The sequence below is a fragment of the Papio anubis genome, chromosome 12 (genome assembly GCF_008728515.1).
Source record: "Papio anubis isolate 15944 chromosome 12, Panubis1.0, whole genome shotgun sequence".
NCBI lineage: Eukaryota > Metazoa > Chordata > Mammalia > Primates > Cercopithecidae > Papio > Papio anubis.
The window spans coordinates 223022-239085 of record NC_044987.1 but is presented as its reverse complement, the minus strand read 5'-3'; the positions used below and the strand labels follow the sequence as shown (position 1 = coordinate 239085).

The 16064-nt window shown below is 48.6% G+C and overlaps 1 long non-coding RNA gene across 6 annotated transcripts; it reads right to left on the bottom strand.

Annotated features, from left to right (window-relative positions):
* Positions 1–1509: 1509 nt before the first annotated feature.
* Positions 1510–14940, bottom strand: LOC110741306. 6 transcript variants are annotated; one of them, XR_002517334.2, is made up of 4 exons: positions 13925–14940; positions 5984–7964; positions 4717–5625; positions 1510–1547 (listed from the first exon to the last, which is right to left on the bottom strand). It is a non-coding gene; the product is annotated as an uncharacterized LOC110741306 (long non-coding RNA). The 6 variants fall into 6 exon arrangements; XR_002517335.2 differs by lacking the exon at positions 1510–1547 and having other exon boundaries at positions 3840–5008; positions 5359–5625; XR_002517331.2 differs by lacking the exon at positions 1510–1547 and having other exon boundaries at positions 3840–5625; positions 5984–6302; positions 6907–7964.
* Positions 14941–16064: the final 1124 nt, after the last annotated feature.

Genomic DNA, 16064 nt, shown 5'->3' with positions numbered 1-16064 from the left:
TGCCAAAATGTCCTTCTAAGTGGCGATAGCACTGTGCGTTCCCACCAGCAGTGAATGAGAGTTCCTGTTGCTCCACATCCTCGTCAGCATTTGGAGATGTCAGCGTTTTGGATTTTGTCATTCTAATAGGAGTGTAGTGGTATCTCTTCGTTTAAATTTGTAGTTTCATAATGGCATATGATGTTGGTCATCTTTCTACATGCTCATTTTCCATCTGTATATCTTCTTTGGTGAAATGTCTGTTCAGATATTTTACTCATTTGTAAACTGAGTTGGTTACTTTCTAATTGTTCAGCGTTAAGGGTTCATTGCACACCCAAGTCCTCTCTCAAGTATGAGTTTTGCAAGTTTTTTATCCCAGTCTTTGGTTTGTCTTTAAATTTTTTAAGCGTCTTTCACAGAATATTTTAGTTTTGCGGATGTCCACTTCCCTCACACAATTTGTTGTTTCACGGAGTGTGGCTTTAGGTGTTGTATTTAAAAAATCATCACCAAATCCAAGATCATCTAGATTCTCCCCTATGTACCTGCTAGAAGTTTTAAAATGTTGAGTTTTATGTTTAAGTTTGTAATCCGTTTTGAGATTTTTGTGCCACATATGAATTCTGTATAGATCTCCTCTCTTTTTTGCATGTGCGTGCCCAGTTGTTCCAGCACCATTTGTTGAAAACACTCTTTCTTCATTGAATTGCTTTTGCTTCTCCATTGAAGATAAGTTGACTTCAGTTTATGTCAAGCTAGGCATGTGCCTCCAGCAATTCCTCAACTACAGTTTAAGCGTTCCTGTCAGAACTGGCTGGGCAGTGGCTTCTGCCCTGAACTATTGCTCCCAGTGAGCTGTGATTCTTTGTACCCACCTCTCTCTCCAGCTGTGGAAGCATCCTTTGCCCATGACTTCAATTCCCTGAGAGACCTCAGCAGAGTTGCTGTTTCTCAGTTTGTTCAGCTTTTTTCTGGTTGTGAGGATGGGAGAGATGGCTACAGGTCAAACTGCCAGTGGAACTTTGAGTCTGCCTTTTCCAAGTTGATTTCGAGTGACCACTCTGTGGCAAATTTTACCTAGACTAGGGAAAGTGATTATTTTGTTTTTCACTTAGAGGAATAAGAAACTATCCATCATGAAGTAGGGGCACAATCCTGTTAAACCTCGTCTTGCATTGCTCGGCAAGGGCCCTGCATCTCTGAAAGTGTGTGTGGTTCTGTGAGGGTGGGGCCTGCTGAAGGCATGTTCTGCTCTCCCTCTCTAGGGCTTTCTCATATTTGTGTAGATTTTGATTGACTTACTAGCACACCTACCTTATTTTACAATACGCAGCACTGCTTAAGATTCATCTTGGGTAAAAAACCAGATCGGGCGCGCCCAAGATGGCCAAATGGGAACAGCTCCAGCCTCCAGCTCCCAGCGCGAGCGACACAGAAGACGGGTGATTTCTGCATTTTCAACGGAGGTACCGGGTTCATCTCACTGGGGCGTGTCGGACAGTCGGTGCTGGTCTGCGGGTGCAGCCAACCAGTGAGAGCTGAAGCAGGGCGAGGAATCGCCTCACCTGGGAAGTGCAAGCGGGAAGGGAATTTCTTTTCCGAGCCAAAGGAAATTGAGACACGCAACACCTGGAAAATCGGGTAACTCCCACCCTAATACTGCACTTTACCAAGGGTCTTAGCAAATGGCACACGGGGAGATTATATCCCACACCTGGCCCGGAGGGTCCCACACCCATAGAGCCTCCCTCATTGCTAGCACAGCAGTCTGAGAACTAACAGCAAGGAGGCAATGAGGCTGGGGGAGGGGTGCCGGCCATTGCTGAGGCTTAAGTAGGTAAACAAAGCCACCAGGAAGCTCGAAATGGGTGGAGCCCACCACAGCTCAAGGAGGGCAGCCTGCCTCTGTAGACTCCTCCTCTGGGGACAGGGTTTAGCTAAACAAAAAGCAGCAGAAACCTCGGCAGAGGTAAATGCCCCTGTCTGACAGCTCTGAAGAGAGCAGTGGATATCCCAGCACAGAGGTTGAGATCTGAGAACGGACAGACTGCCTGCTCAAGTGGGTCCCTGACCCCTGAGTAGCCTACCTGGCAGACATCCCCCACTAGGTGCAGACCGACACCTCACACCTCACACAGGAGGGTACACCCCTGAGATGAAGCTTCCAGAGCAAGAATTAGACAGCAACACTCGCTGTTCAGCAATACTCTATCTTCTGCAGCCTCCGCTGCTGACACCCAGGCACACAGGGTCTGGAGTGGACCTCAAGCAATCTCCAACAGACCTACAGCTGAGGGTCCTGACTGTTAGAAGGAAAACTAACAAACAGAAAGGACACCCACACCAAAACCCCATCAGCACGTCACCATCATCAAAGACCAAAGGCAGATAAAACCACAAAGATGGGAAAATATTTTAGGATAAAGGGACATGATATATATACATATATGATTTACTATCAAACAAATGTACAGTTAAAAAGAAAATATGTATATATGCAGAGAGGCAAATGGGGAAAAGAGTCTCAAAAACAGGTGAATCTGAGAAAAGGACAGATGTGGTTCTTTGCCTGAGGAAAAATACTCTTTTATACCCACAGTATTACTTTCTCCTTCAGTAAATGGACTATTAATAGAGAACTTAAATTTATCTATTTCCATTTCCCAGTTTATAATGTCCTTTATGGCATCGTTTTTCCCCCAGTGAAGGACTGATCACACATTGTGCTCGTGTCTCTTTCATCTCCTTCCATCTGTGAAAGTTCCCCAATCCTTTTAACACGTCTATTATGACTGAAATGTTTGAGGAGTACAGTTGATCAGCTATTTTCATAAGAAATTCTACCCCCTGGAAATTCTCATCCTGGAGCTTATTTTTGCTCAAACTTCGAAGGGTGAATTTACAGGTGGGATCCTTGTAGCCTTTAGGGCTGCTCAGAGCCAGAATCAAGCCAGAAGTGACAATGCCAGGAATAGAAGATGTGCAGAGGGACTTTTCCGAACAGAAAGTCTCCGCGGTGAAGGGAGAGAGGGGGGGAGGGGAGGCCTGTGTGGGTCGGACCCGACAGGCTGCTGTAGCAAAGGAGATGCAGAGAGGAGCTGCCCATGCTGGGAAAGACCCATCCCATGGGGGGAAATATTCTGGGCCGTGGCGGATTCATTAGAATTAGCTGGGAAATCAAGTTAGTGAAAGAAAGAAAAGGAAACAATGATAAATTTCAGCAGTTTATAGTTTTAACGATGAAACTCTATTACATGCTTGTGTAACACAGGGAGATAAACATACATCTCCCTGATCGCTATCCCTGTTTTCTACTCACCTGTCTACCATACATCTGTTTATTCCCTATTTATTATCTAACTCTCTGTCATCTACCCACTGTCAACCAGCTTTTATCTATCTCTACTGCTCTATCATCTACCTATCTACCTATCTCTAACTTCATATCATTTAGAATTATTGAAAGACTGGTAGGGATTTTGGAAAAACCCAGAGAGTAAAAATAAATCTATGTATCCAAATCATAGATTTATCTATTCCCGTATCATGTTATCTATTTACTATCAACTAAATGACTGTAAGGATTTTTTTTTTTTTTAAGTTTTGAGAGTCCAACAGGGATTTTAATAGAAAGAAAGTAAATACAAAATCAGGAGCCCTTCACCACAGGTATAACTCAAAACTAAATGAATTGGGAGGCCAAGGCAAGTGGATCACCTGAGGTCAGGAGTTCAAGACCAACCTGACCAAATGGTGAAACCCTGTCTCTACTAAAAAATACAAAACTTAGCTGGGTGTGGTGGCAGATGCCTGTAGTCCCAGCTGCTCCAGAGGCTGAGGCAGGAGGATTGATTGAACCCAGGAAGTGGATGTTGCAGTGAGCCGAGATCACATCAGTGCACTCCAGCCTGGGCAACAGAGCGAGACTCTATCACAAAAACAAACAAACACAACTAAATGAAGATATTGCCATATGTAACTCCAACTACCCTCCTAAAGGGTTTAGAGTAATAGACAACATCACCCATTCTTCAAATCCGGATGGATTTAAGTCATTAGGGATAGGAAGTGGGCAAACTAAATTGCTCTCCATGAGTAATACGGGGGAAGACTTTAAAATGTTGGGTCGGCTGTGGACCTGGGTGAGAGCAGAGATGGACCCAGAGGCGGGACAGAGGAGGAGAGTGCGGAGACCTCGGGGGCAGAGCAACCGTTAAGGACTTGGAAAGGAAAACAACTACAGAGCAGTAGTTTTAGTACAAACAATTTTCTACACGGCGGCTGAGCACCTCCTTCCGTTCGTTCTTCTGAGATCCTTAATGAAGGACACCTTGCTTCCTAATGCTCGCCCTGAAGGTGGCTTGATTTGAGAAAACCTTGAGAAGGTGTCGAGTTCTATGTCTGGGTTGGTTCAAGATAAAAATAGTATATAGGGAGGCTGGAGGTGAGGATAGAGGAAGTCCAGGGTGCTGAAAACTAATCAAATTCCAGGAAATGTCAAGACGTTCAAGGCTGCGAAACTGATGGTGTGAAAAGCGGGATGTCCAAAGGCCAAAGCTGGATCCAGTCAGCACCGGGTCATGTGTGGGGCAGCTACATGGAGCGTGTGTGGGACGCGCAGAAAGGTTGGAGCTGGGGAGGAGGAAGGCCCCCAGGAGCATGGGGGGATGGAGGAGGCTCGGGCGGGTGCCGGGGCCTGTCAGGTTGGTGAAGGCTGAGATGCTAGGGGTTCACCTTTTCCTTTTTGTTCCATGAGAAGCCTTGATGCTGTCCTGCTCTGTGATGCAGGCCGGGAACTGTAGACTGGAGGGCACCTGCTCAGTGTCCTCACACCAGAGGGAGCAGTGAGCTTCCGGTGATGGAGGAGCCTCTCTGTGTTTGTGAGTTCTTTGCGACCATGACTGAGCTCCAACTCAACTTCAGGTGATATTTTATCCATTTTCTGTTTGCTTCTTGGCATGAGGTCCCGGCTTCTGTTTCTTTGCTCCCTTCAGAAGGATCCATGGACCCATGTTCCTCGGTATGCCTGAAAACGAAGGTGGAAACCAGGTAAGCAAGTCCTAGACTCAGCTCTCAGCTGGTGTTGGGACTCCTGCTTTCTGAACTTATGAAATTAAAGTTGTTTTCACAGGAGACACCTTTGGTAAGAACTCTTGGGAAAGATGGAAGTATCATCCTGCAAGGGGGACCAACTTATCCCAGTTAACCAACTTATCCCAGTTATCCCTTTGTAAGGGGACCAACTTATCCCTGAAAATCTCACATCTTGGGAACCCCCTGAATCCTGGGAAAACGGGCATGGCTGTTAACTGCTTCTCAGGAAGCTGAGTGGGGCCTGAGTTACTGTGGGGACCAAGCCTTCTATCCGAAGCTCACAGGCAAAGCTCTGTGGTGTGACGGAGGGTTCCAGGCTAACATCCCCACCACTGTTGTCCAGTGGTCCTGGAGGGAACTATTGAGAAAGAGCAGGATATCTGTGAGAGAAAACATCTCCACTTCTTCATCAGCTGCCTTGCCCTCCCATGTCCAGTGTCCTTGAGCAGGTCTGGAGAGCAAGGTCGGCCTCTGGGCCTGGATTCTGCCCAGTGGAGCTCGTGTGCACCTGCAGGTCTGAGATTCCGCACTCATCTTGGCAGAGGGCTCCTGAGAGTCACGACAGAAAGCATTCCTTTATTTGACTTTTTCAAAGAAGGAACAATGTGGTATAATTTATCTCTAAAAGATGAATAATGACAAAGGGACTTAGAGCTCCACGATTTAAAGAGGAAGACGGTAGTATTCATGAAAAATGAATGTCTACAGCTTGCCCAGGGAGAGGAGAGAGAAACCTGGGTCCCCACCTTTTGTGTTGTTCTCGCTATTCAGTGTCAAAACAAAACCATGGGTGCCCTTGCCTGACACCACACACTCGTAGGTGAGGATTTTCCCAGGTTCAGTGTCCTGTCACCTTTCCCACCCGCACTCTGTTCTTCACTGTAGCTTCACGTTCACTCGGACTCACCTCACGTGGCCGCCGTCCTATCCTGCAGGACGTGGTCACAGAGAGCTTAGCCCTGCGGTTGGCCTCTTTTGTTCCAAAGTTCTCAGGCTTGGGCCACTGCGTGTTCTGCTGGAGGCAGGCATCTAGCAGCGTATACTCCTCCCCACATCCTCACATTGTGTTTTTTATCAAGAACTACTTTCTGTTCGTAAGATGGAGCCCATTCTCTAGGGAAAGCCTGCAACCAGGCATGCAGAGCCTGGTAGCATCTTCATCTTCAGGCTTGTGTTCAAGAACGCCGGCAGTGACGCATCATAAAGAGGGTGAATTTCCAGATATGCTTGGAGAAAGAACAGGAGGCATCACTGCCAAAACAGCAGAGGCCAGGCCATGAACTAACTTCTTTGAATTCCTTAGAGTCACTTGCTTAAAAGGAGAACCTCAGTCCTTCTGGGGCACTGACAGCAGACAAGAGCAGCTGCAGCCTTCGCCAGATCCCAAGCCCTAGAGCTGTGCTAGGCCACGTGCTGCAGCCATGAAGCCAGCTGCCTAGGCTGTCCTTGCTAGGCACAGAGAGTGTGTGATGGCCAGAGCCCTGATTTGGGCAGACTGTCCCTTCTAGGCACTCTTTTTGACTTAAAGTAATTTTTAATGCCCCAAGGCCCAATCTAAAGAACCCTGACTCCTGTGTCACCCCAGCCTCTGCCTCAGCACAAGTCCCAGCCCCAGCTCTTACCTGGAATGCTGGCCAAGGACAGACCCTGGATTTCACTCAGGCACAGCCCAGGACCCCTCGACCACCCTCCACTGCTAACAACTCCCCAGACCAGGTCTGGAGCAGCGGAGTCTCCCTCCAAAAACCCAGAATGAGGCACAATCTTTCACCACAACTGAAGTCTCAAGCCTCAAATGAATCATGTGGGAGAACTAATTGGAAAGTTTACCGGGTTTATTTTCTGAGGCTCTAAGATCTCAGGAAGGCTGTGGTTCTCCAGTTCCCTCCTTTCTCCGGGGCAGCCTGGCCCCCTCGTCCTATGTGCTGGTTTCTGTCCTCCGTGGGGAACTCACTGTCATCAAGGAGATGCGGAAGCACCCTGAGCCCTACCTTCAACGTAGGGTCACCCCCGACCAAAAGGCGGGCACCGGTGATGCAAGGGACAGCTGTCTGTGCACCTCGAACGACCAGGACGTCTCAGGTGGTGGCAGAGGTGGGCCTTCATGCTGCTGTGTGTCAGGGCCAAAGCAGAAGGGTGTCAAGAAGGCTGAATTCAGGTGACCAGGAGACATCATGTGAGGAACTCGAGAAAGTTCCAGTAGGAAAGGACACAGGGCTTACCTGGGAAGGGGCCCCCAGGGAAACCTGTCCATGGGCTCACAGAGCCTCTCAGTGAGGGGGTGGGGCTGATTCTGAGAAGGAGCAAGAGGGTGACTGTGGGGCACTCACGGAAGAACTCGCCAAGAGGTCCAAGGCAGATGCAACAGATACGCCCTTGAGTGGACACTTGGGAAATAAGTTGGGGCAGGTCCCCTGCCCACGCACCAGTCATGGTGTGCTGCCCACCTGCCTGTCTCCTGGCTTCCCAAGCCCCCTGGAAACCAACTGAACCTTTATCTGATGCTTTTCTGGTCAAAGATTAAGTCCTTGATCCAGGCCTTGGCAGGTACAAGGGGCCCGGCTTACATGGTTTCTTGTGTGGAGGAAAGGTGATCACAAGAAATTCAGTGCCCTCCTTGGTCCTCCTCTCCCTGACTCTGTGGACGAGGAAGGCCACATAATACAAACGTGTTGTCCCCTGCTGCTATCCGTGGCCTCACCCCCTGCATCCGTGGTGGAACCTAGCATAGTGGGATGACCTGGGGGCCAATGGGGCCAGCCCGGAGCTGCATCCAAGCCACAGGATGATGGAAGAAGAGCAGTGCCCAGGAGACTGCAGCCAGAGTCTGCCACGTGTCAGAAGACGGTGCACAGGTGAAGGTAGACCTCCTCCCAGGACCGACAGTTCTAGGGAGAGAGTTAAGGATGAAGGGTCCATGGCTGTCAACCAAAACCCAGAGAGCTCTTGAAAACCCATGAGCTGGGAAGCTCCCCCAAATTAACAGAGCTCTGAGTAGCCTGAGAGCTCCAGCAACTCCCTGCAAGAATGTGGGTGGTCCAAGGCCTAGGGAAGTGTCTCCTGAAGGCCCTCATGACAGCAGGCTGGAGCTCAAATTGGAGACGGAGCTGCAGAGCTGTGCTCATGGCTATGCCACTGAAGTGCCCCTGACTCGACACTTTTGCTTCCAAAAGCTCCCGGCGGGTCCCCGTCCCCTGAATGTCCCCTGAATGTCTACACGGGAGACCTGGCTGCCTCCAGCTTTCCAGGTCTTTCATGTCCACCTCTAGGACAGGAGGGAATCCCTTAAGCTCCAGTCCTCAGGAAACTCAGAAAAAGGATCAGTTGTTTATTTCAGTGGATTCATTCTGGAGGTATAAGTCTTACCAAACATTTTAGAAACAATGTTTAAAACAATGATATGGTTCTTTCCTGTGATAACATAAGACATTTTTACTTTTTTGTGCTTTTTTTCCCCCAATATTTTTATAAACTCCTTGTAGCCTTTGGATCATTTTTTCTTTTCTTTTCTTTTACTTTACTTTTTTTTTTTTAATAAAAGAGTAAAACAGAGTGCAATCCGACGTAAAATTCATTTTGACCTTTCTACTTTTATCAAGGTGCCAGTCCAATGTGATGATATCAAATTACATATCCTCTCCGCAGGTGTTTCAGCCTAGAATTGTTAGGATTTTATTCACCAGCAACAGTAGTAGGCTGTGAGGTTGTAGCAATGAGTTTCTAGCTCTCAAAAAACAATTCTATCCACTTTCAGCCTCCACGTTCGGATCAGCTCGGTCCTCTGCGTTCTCAATGTATCACAGGGCTATTTGTGCCTGAAGTGTCTGTTTTCAAACACTCCAAAGCACACTGGCTGTTACAATACGTTAAATCTCTCTTTCTCATGAAAAAATGATTTCAAAATGCAGAGTGCAACTTGTAAATTTAAAGCTGGATATTCAAATAAATTACAGTCTTAGGAAAGAAAAGAAAAAATTCTGGTTAACTGGGTTGCCTGTTTTAATTCTGGTTAACTGAGCTGCCTGTTTTCTGTGACATTATTTTGAATTAAAACGCAGTCTTACCCCCAAGAATTGAGTCATTTGTCACTTCCAGAGTTTTTGTTGAAACCTGTGCATAATGTCAAACAACATAGGTGTGGTTTGTTCATTTTCTTTTCTTTTTTTTTTTTTGGCTGTTTATCTTGAAAGATCACAGTTTTGGAGAAAGAGCATGACAGGTTTTGTTTTACTCTAATCTTTTTCTCCGTTCTCATTGCCAGTGCGTTTCCAAATGAGACAAGGACATTCTCCTTGTCCCCCACTTTGAAAGTATGATTTGATGCAGACCAACATCTTAACAACAGTATCAGGCAGCCTGTAAGTCCATATCTGAGGAGACTGTCACCTTCCATTCCTATCAAGTCAGAAATCTCATTAAGTGCTTCTGCAGGTTAATGAGAAACTAAAATGCGACACAATTTTTCTTTCTGAATGCTTCCACGTTACAAGTAAGCAAACCACACCCGTCATAGCCGAGTCGTGCACAAGATGAACCGACATTTAGCAGGTTACTCTTCCCATCATTTTCTTTGGTAAGAAATTAACAGGCTGAATTGAATTTGCCACAGCTCACATTTGCATAATGGAAACTTGTGGAATATGCAGATATATGAACAAAGTCTAGTTCATATCTAGATAACATTAATTTTTATGATGTCTGTGGTTTCACAATTATTTTTCACAGAAATTAGGATGACTAAAACCTTTTTTATTTTTTTTATCAAAGTTTGATTGGAACTCAAATGTTTCCCTAAGACACAGGGGAACACTTTTGTACTGATGTGATCACTCGGAACCGTAGAAAGATCTGAGGGAAACAGCGCTGCACTGCTGGGCCAGCACGGCTGCCATCAAAACTCTCCTTTGTTTGCCCACAGGGCACTTCAGTTGGAACTTCTAAAGGAGGAGCTGTCCCTTTGCTTAGCCTGATGGACAGTAAAGGGGACGCGAGGATAGTGACATTCATTCATGTCCTGTGTCCAAGCTCGTCCAGCCGTCACTCTTTACCATGCAGCTTTGGTGTCTTTTTGAGAAATGACAATCTTTGATTGATTGAGACACACTTGCCTGTCTCATCCTAGACCTGTGAGATCAGCCTCGATGCAAGTTTTCCCATCCCTTCCCCACTCTGCCCCCGCCTGCCCCACGCTGTCCTGCGCATTACCCGGCCTGCCCCCCGCTGTCCTGCGTGTCACCCGGCCCCCCCCCTGGAACCCCCCATCCCCCCCCCCCCCCCCCCCCTGCCCTGTGTGCCCCCCGCCCCCCCCACGCTGTCCTGAGTGTCACCCGGCCCCCCACGCTGTCCTGAGTGTCACTCTGTGGCTCTGTTTTGATTGTTTGCCTAATTCAGCTGTAGGTCTTCGTTCGTTTGTCATTAAAGTAACAGACATTTAGACCTTCTCAGTGGTGCCTGTGTCGTACTGCTGTTGTTATTGTGAGCCTTCTCATTGTTATTACCTGAACTCTTCGAACATGTGGTCAGGATATTCAGTGTTACAAGTTAAACTAGCACTCTCTTGAGGCAAAGCGTAAGTTAATCCGCAGGCACCTCACAGATCTGCTGCTTCGCTCACCATCCCAGCACAGGCACACACTTGGGTCCCGTTGCTCAAAGTGGATGACCCACTACCGTGAGGTGCCAATCACCGATGCCCACACCAGCAGGAGGACAGCCATGGCGGACACGCAGGAAGACAGCCACATTACAAGAGAAACATGTTTTTGTTTAAATATCTCTGCTCTAAACATATTAATTTTACTTTATTTTCAGGAGTGACTTTCTACAGCTCTGCCACTGAGGAAGACAAGGACTTTGAAAATAGTTTTATTTTTCCTTTTCGGTCACAAGGGCCTGGCAAAGGGACAGAGCCCAGGGTTGGTACCATGTGGGGGCAGCAGGCCCAGAGTTCTCCCTGCTCTGCCCACAAAGATGTGTGACCCTGAGCAGGTCGTTCTACCCCTGCAGTTCTCATTTTCAAATCTTATAGCAAAACAACCTGTATAACTGGATTAAAAAATGGACAAAGGACTTGAATAGACATTTCTCCCAGGAAGATATACAAATGGCCAACAAGCATACAAAAAAGGGCTCAGCATCACCCATCATTAGAGAAATGCAAGTCAAACCCACAATGAGATATCACTTCACACCTGTAAAGATGGCTATTATCAAAGCAAGACCCAAAAACCAAAAAAAAAAAAAACAAAAAAACCCTGAAACATAAAGGTTGGCAAAGCTATGCAGAAATCGGAAAATGTAGACTGTGTTGGTGGGAATATAAAATGGTGCAGCCACCATAGAAAACAGGGTGGAAGTTCCCCCCAAATTAAAATAGAACTATCATGTGATCCATCAATCCCACTGCTGGCTGTTAATCTAGGAGAACTGAAGTCAGGGTCTCGAAGAGATGTCCGCACTACCATCTTCATGCAGCATTGCTCACGACAGCCAAGATGTGCAAGCAAGCTAACTGTCCGTCAACAAATGAGTAGATGCAGAAAATGTGGCTTTTGTGTGTTTTTACAGCAGTCTGAGTGAACTAAGGCACTAGTGATGGGCTCTTACAGGCATCACCTTATTAAGTACCAGCTCTCCTCCATTATAAACCCATTTCAAAGTTGTGGCTTCAAGAGGTTACATTAAGAAACTCATTCAAGATCGGGTGGGCAGGCTACTCTCTGGAAGTCCAAGATCGAGGTGCCAGGATATTCAGCGTCTGCTGAGGGCCTGTGCCCGTGTGTGTGTGTGTGTACACACAGTGGAATATTACTCAGCTCTGAAAAAAGAAGGGAATTCTGCCGTTTGTGGCAACCTGGATGAACCCTGAGGACATTATGCTGATTGAAATAAGCCAGACGCAGAAAGGCAAACACTTCATGATTTCACTTAGGAGACGCCTAAAACAGTCAGTTCATAGGAACGGAGTAGAGTAGTGGTTGTCAGAAGCCAGAGGAGGGAGAAATGGGGAGTTTCTGTTTAAAAGCTATAACGTTTCTGTTATGCAAAATGAAAAGCTTCTGGAGGTCTCCTGTGCAACACTGGCCAGCGGTTCCGTTATTGTAGTGTGTACTTAACATCTGTTAAGAGGACAGATCTCACACTGTGTTCTCACCACAGTGAAAATGAGTGGCGCGGCCTCTGCCATTCTTTCCCCGTGCTTTGCTGGGTGCTCGCTACCTACGTGCTGAGCACTGCTGGGTGCGTTGCTGAGCTGCCTGTTGAGGAGTCAAAGGGGTTCGAAGACCCGTAATGTGTTTACATTGGGAAGGAGAGATTTGCAGTTTCACCCTCAGGTACCCTGGGGCCCTGGTCTCTGGTGCCTTCCCCCCGATTCCCTGCAGACATGGAAGCATCGGTTACATTATCCTCAAGAGTCCCAGCAGGCTGAGAACTTGGGGAGCCGCCTGCACACCTGATCTTGACCAAGTTACTTAGCCATTTGGAGCCACATCTTTAAAATGGTTTAATAATGAAGTCGTGTTGGTGTGTAATGAGGTGGTTCCCATCACTAATGTCTTCGTCTGTTCCGGCTGCTGTAGCAAAGCACCTTAGCCTGGGCGGCCTGCCGATGACAGACGTGATTTAAAACAGCTCTGAAGGCCGGATGTCCAAGATCAAGGTGTCAGGAGGCTTGGTGCCTGGCCAGGGCCTGTCTCCTGATGACATCTTCAAGGGTGAAAGGGGTGAGAGGTGCCTTTTTTTTTTTTTTTTTTTTTGGAGATGGAGTCTTGCTCTGTCACCCAGGCTGGAGTGCAGTCGCACGATCTTGCTCACTGCAACCTTTGCCTCCCGGGTTCAAGCAATTCTCCTGTCTCAGCCTCTTGAGTAGCTGGGACTACAGGTGCCTGTCACCACGCCCAGCTAATTATTTTGTATTTTAGTAGAGATGGGATTTCACCACGTTGCCCAAGCTGGTCTCGAACTCCTGAGCTCAGGCAATCCGCCTGCTTGGACTCCCAGAATGCTGGGATTACAGTCCCTTTGCCCGGCCAGGGTGTGCTTTCTAACAGCATGAAGCCCTCTCACAAGGATGCTGCCCCATGAGCTAATGACCTCCCAATGCGCCACCTCCTAATACCGTCCCCCTGGGGTTAGGGTTTCCACCTAGGACCTGGGGGAACACCAGCCCTCAGTCCACAGCACCCGGCAGGTACTGAGTAAACGTTGGCGCCTATGTTTGTTACGTCTCAGAATCGGACGCGCGATGACCGGCTGCACCCAGTGTTCCTCAGAGCCCCAGCCCCGCTCTCGGGGATCCATTCCAGCTCCTCAGGCCGCCTGCTGCAGTCTCACCTTATTCTTGTTTTCTGGAAGTTTTTTTCTAATTTTAAGCCAAGCACCACTCGTTGATATTTTAAGTATTTTTCCCCCTTGCTTCCCTCCCACCACTTCCAGAAATAATGCAGAGCTGCCAACCCCCTTCCCTGCCTAGTAGCTCAGCCTTCTTTGTGCCATTAACTCCAGCCTATCCCCAGGGCTGGTGTCAGGGACCAGCACAGCAGCGCAGGGGCCGGGTGGGAGAGAGGAGGCCTGCGGCCCCTGCCAGGTAGAGGTCTAGAGCCCCACTGCAGGCTGCCCCCACCGTTGTTTCTCTGGAGCAGCCCCAGCGCCTTTGGCCTGCGGTGGGTGACAGTCGTGTGTGCAGCAAGCGGGGGAGCCCAGGCCTGGGCTGGTGAGCTCATGCTGGAAAGGTGGACCTTCCTGGGGGCTGGGGCTTACTCCCATGCAGGAGTACCTCTGTATTCCCCAAAGCAGGGAGCCAGAGCTGAGAGAGAGCAGGAGGCCTGGCTCTGACGTCTAGACTGACCTGTGCTGTTTCAGTGGTTGTGAGACAGGAGCCATGGGGAAGCTGAGGGACCAGCACCAGTGACAAGAGGAAACAGCCCTTCCTCCAGACGAACGCTGGCCTCTTTTCAGAGCCAGCACCGCATAGACAGTGACCTTGGCAGGCCAGTAACCTCTCTGGGCCTCCTTTTTCTGGTCTGTGTACAATAAGAAGAATAATATTGACTGAATTTGATAGTGTGAGTGACAGGGCAGTATCCTCATAAATTTTCCCATCCTATTCATTTCATTTGTTCGTGCATGCATTCATTCACTGGCAGCCCACATGATGCTGGGTTTACACACTGAGGATGCAACTAGGAACAAGACAGGCGATTGCTTGCTGTTGTGAAGTTTACATTCTGGGGGATGCAACGGTAAACAAACGCGTGAGACAGGGAATACTCTGCGTGTGGGTGGAGAGCCACGGTGTTGTGCTGGAGAAACTTGTGTTTGCCACTCATGCCGTTAAACCGGACTCACCGCTGCCTCCCATGCCCCGTGCCTAGGGCCCGGACTGACGGCTCTGAGGACTCCACGGCTGATCATTCTTGGGGTCTCTTTAGCTAACGTCCTGCTGCTAGGAGGATGTCTGGTGCTGGGTCAGCCCCATGCAGGGTCCTCTGGAGAGAAATTTGCCCTGAAAACCAGTAAGATGTGACTGTTCAGAGCAGGAAATTTGCTGTCAGAACACCGCTGCATACTAACTGCATGACCTTGGGCAAGTTCCTTATCCTTTGGAAGCCTCAGTTTTCCTATCTGCAAACTAGAGATGAGGATACCTAACTTCGCAGTGTGTGTGAAGCGCTCAGCAAGGCCTCTGACGGAAGTCAGTGCTCCACAGACGTTACTCCTGTGGCTGTACCATTATTATTATTGGTAGAAAGTGAGCAGTTTTAATAATATGCTTTTCCCCCCCCTTAAGTTGATGTTAGGGGTCATTTGTTGTATTGTACAGTCTATGAGTTTGGAGAAATTTGTAGTGATGTGTACTCACCTCGACAGATGGTTTCACTCACCTAAAAATCCTCCATGCTCTGCCTGTCCACCCCTCCCTGCCCTGGAACCCTTGGAAACCACTGAACTTGTTCTTGTCTCTGTAGCTTTTCTCTTCCAGAATGTCACAGAGTTGGAAACCTTTCTCCGGCTGCTCCAGACAGGGCCCCTCGAGTGAGCTGTGGCCAGGCTCAGTCTCCATTCATAGCTCCATCTAGTGTCGCTGGTCTGTGATTCCGCTCCACAAAGGTACTGATTACTTCAATTCAGGCTTCATGCTCAGGCATTTAGAGGAAGCTTCAGATGCAAAACTGTTTACAGATTCAACCTTTCTTGAGTCTGAACTCTGAATGTAAAAACTATATTTGCATAAATCTATGAGTGCTTTAAAAGGCAGGCACAGGTTCCATTAAACACTCAGCTCCCTGCCTGCTGCAAGTGTGCTGGGGTAGCGGATCCCTGGTGTGTAGAGCGCGGGTGGCTCCTCCCCCTGGGCGTTGCCATGCTGGGGTGAGCGGGACACATCTCCGGATGAGACCGGCTGTGCTTCCTCTTCACAGTCTCCTCAGACCCGAACTGTCCCCCACACAGTAAATCACTTCTCGCTCTACCCCCACCACAATCTCACTCCTCATACAGTCTCCCTCACTCACTCCTGTCTACACCTGCAGCAGAAGATGCCTCCGTGCACCTCCTCACGTCTCCCCAGCCCTGCCTGCCCCCCAGTCCCACAGACCCCTGCTGTGCTCGGCTGGCACTGGCCAGTCTGCTGCACTTGGCTCTGAGACACTGCTGTGTGGTCTGCCCAATGCCTCCTCCTGGCTTGCTGGGCCTCCCTGGCCGTTGCTGTGAAGCTGTGCCCATTGGTTGCATTGCTGGGGCTCCGGCCTCTCTGTCTCCTTTCAGACTTGCATATGAGCTGCCGTGGCCCAAGGAGGGCCTGCCATGGGGGTCTGCCCACTCTCCGTAGGGCCAACTGGACAAACAGACCGGAGGGTACGGGACAGAAAGGAGTTACATTCCTTCCACCCTCCCCTCCCACAGACTGTGTCACAGTTTGATCTCATAGAGCACAGCCCATAGGAGGAAATCTGTGGACGTGAACAGATGAAGTCGCAGAGTAACGG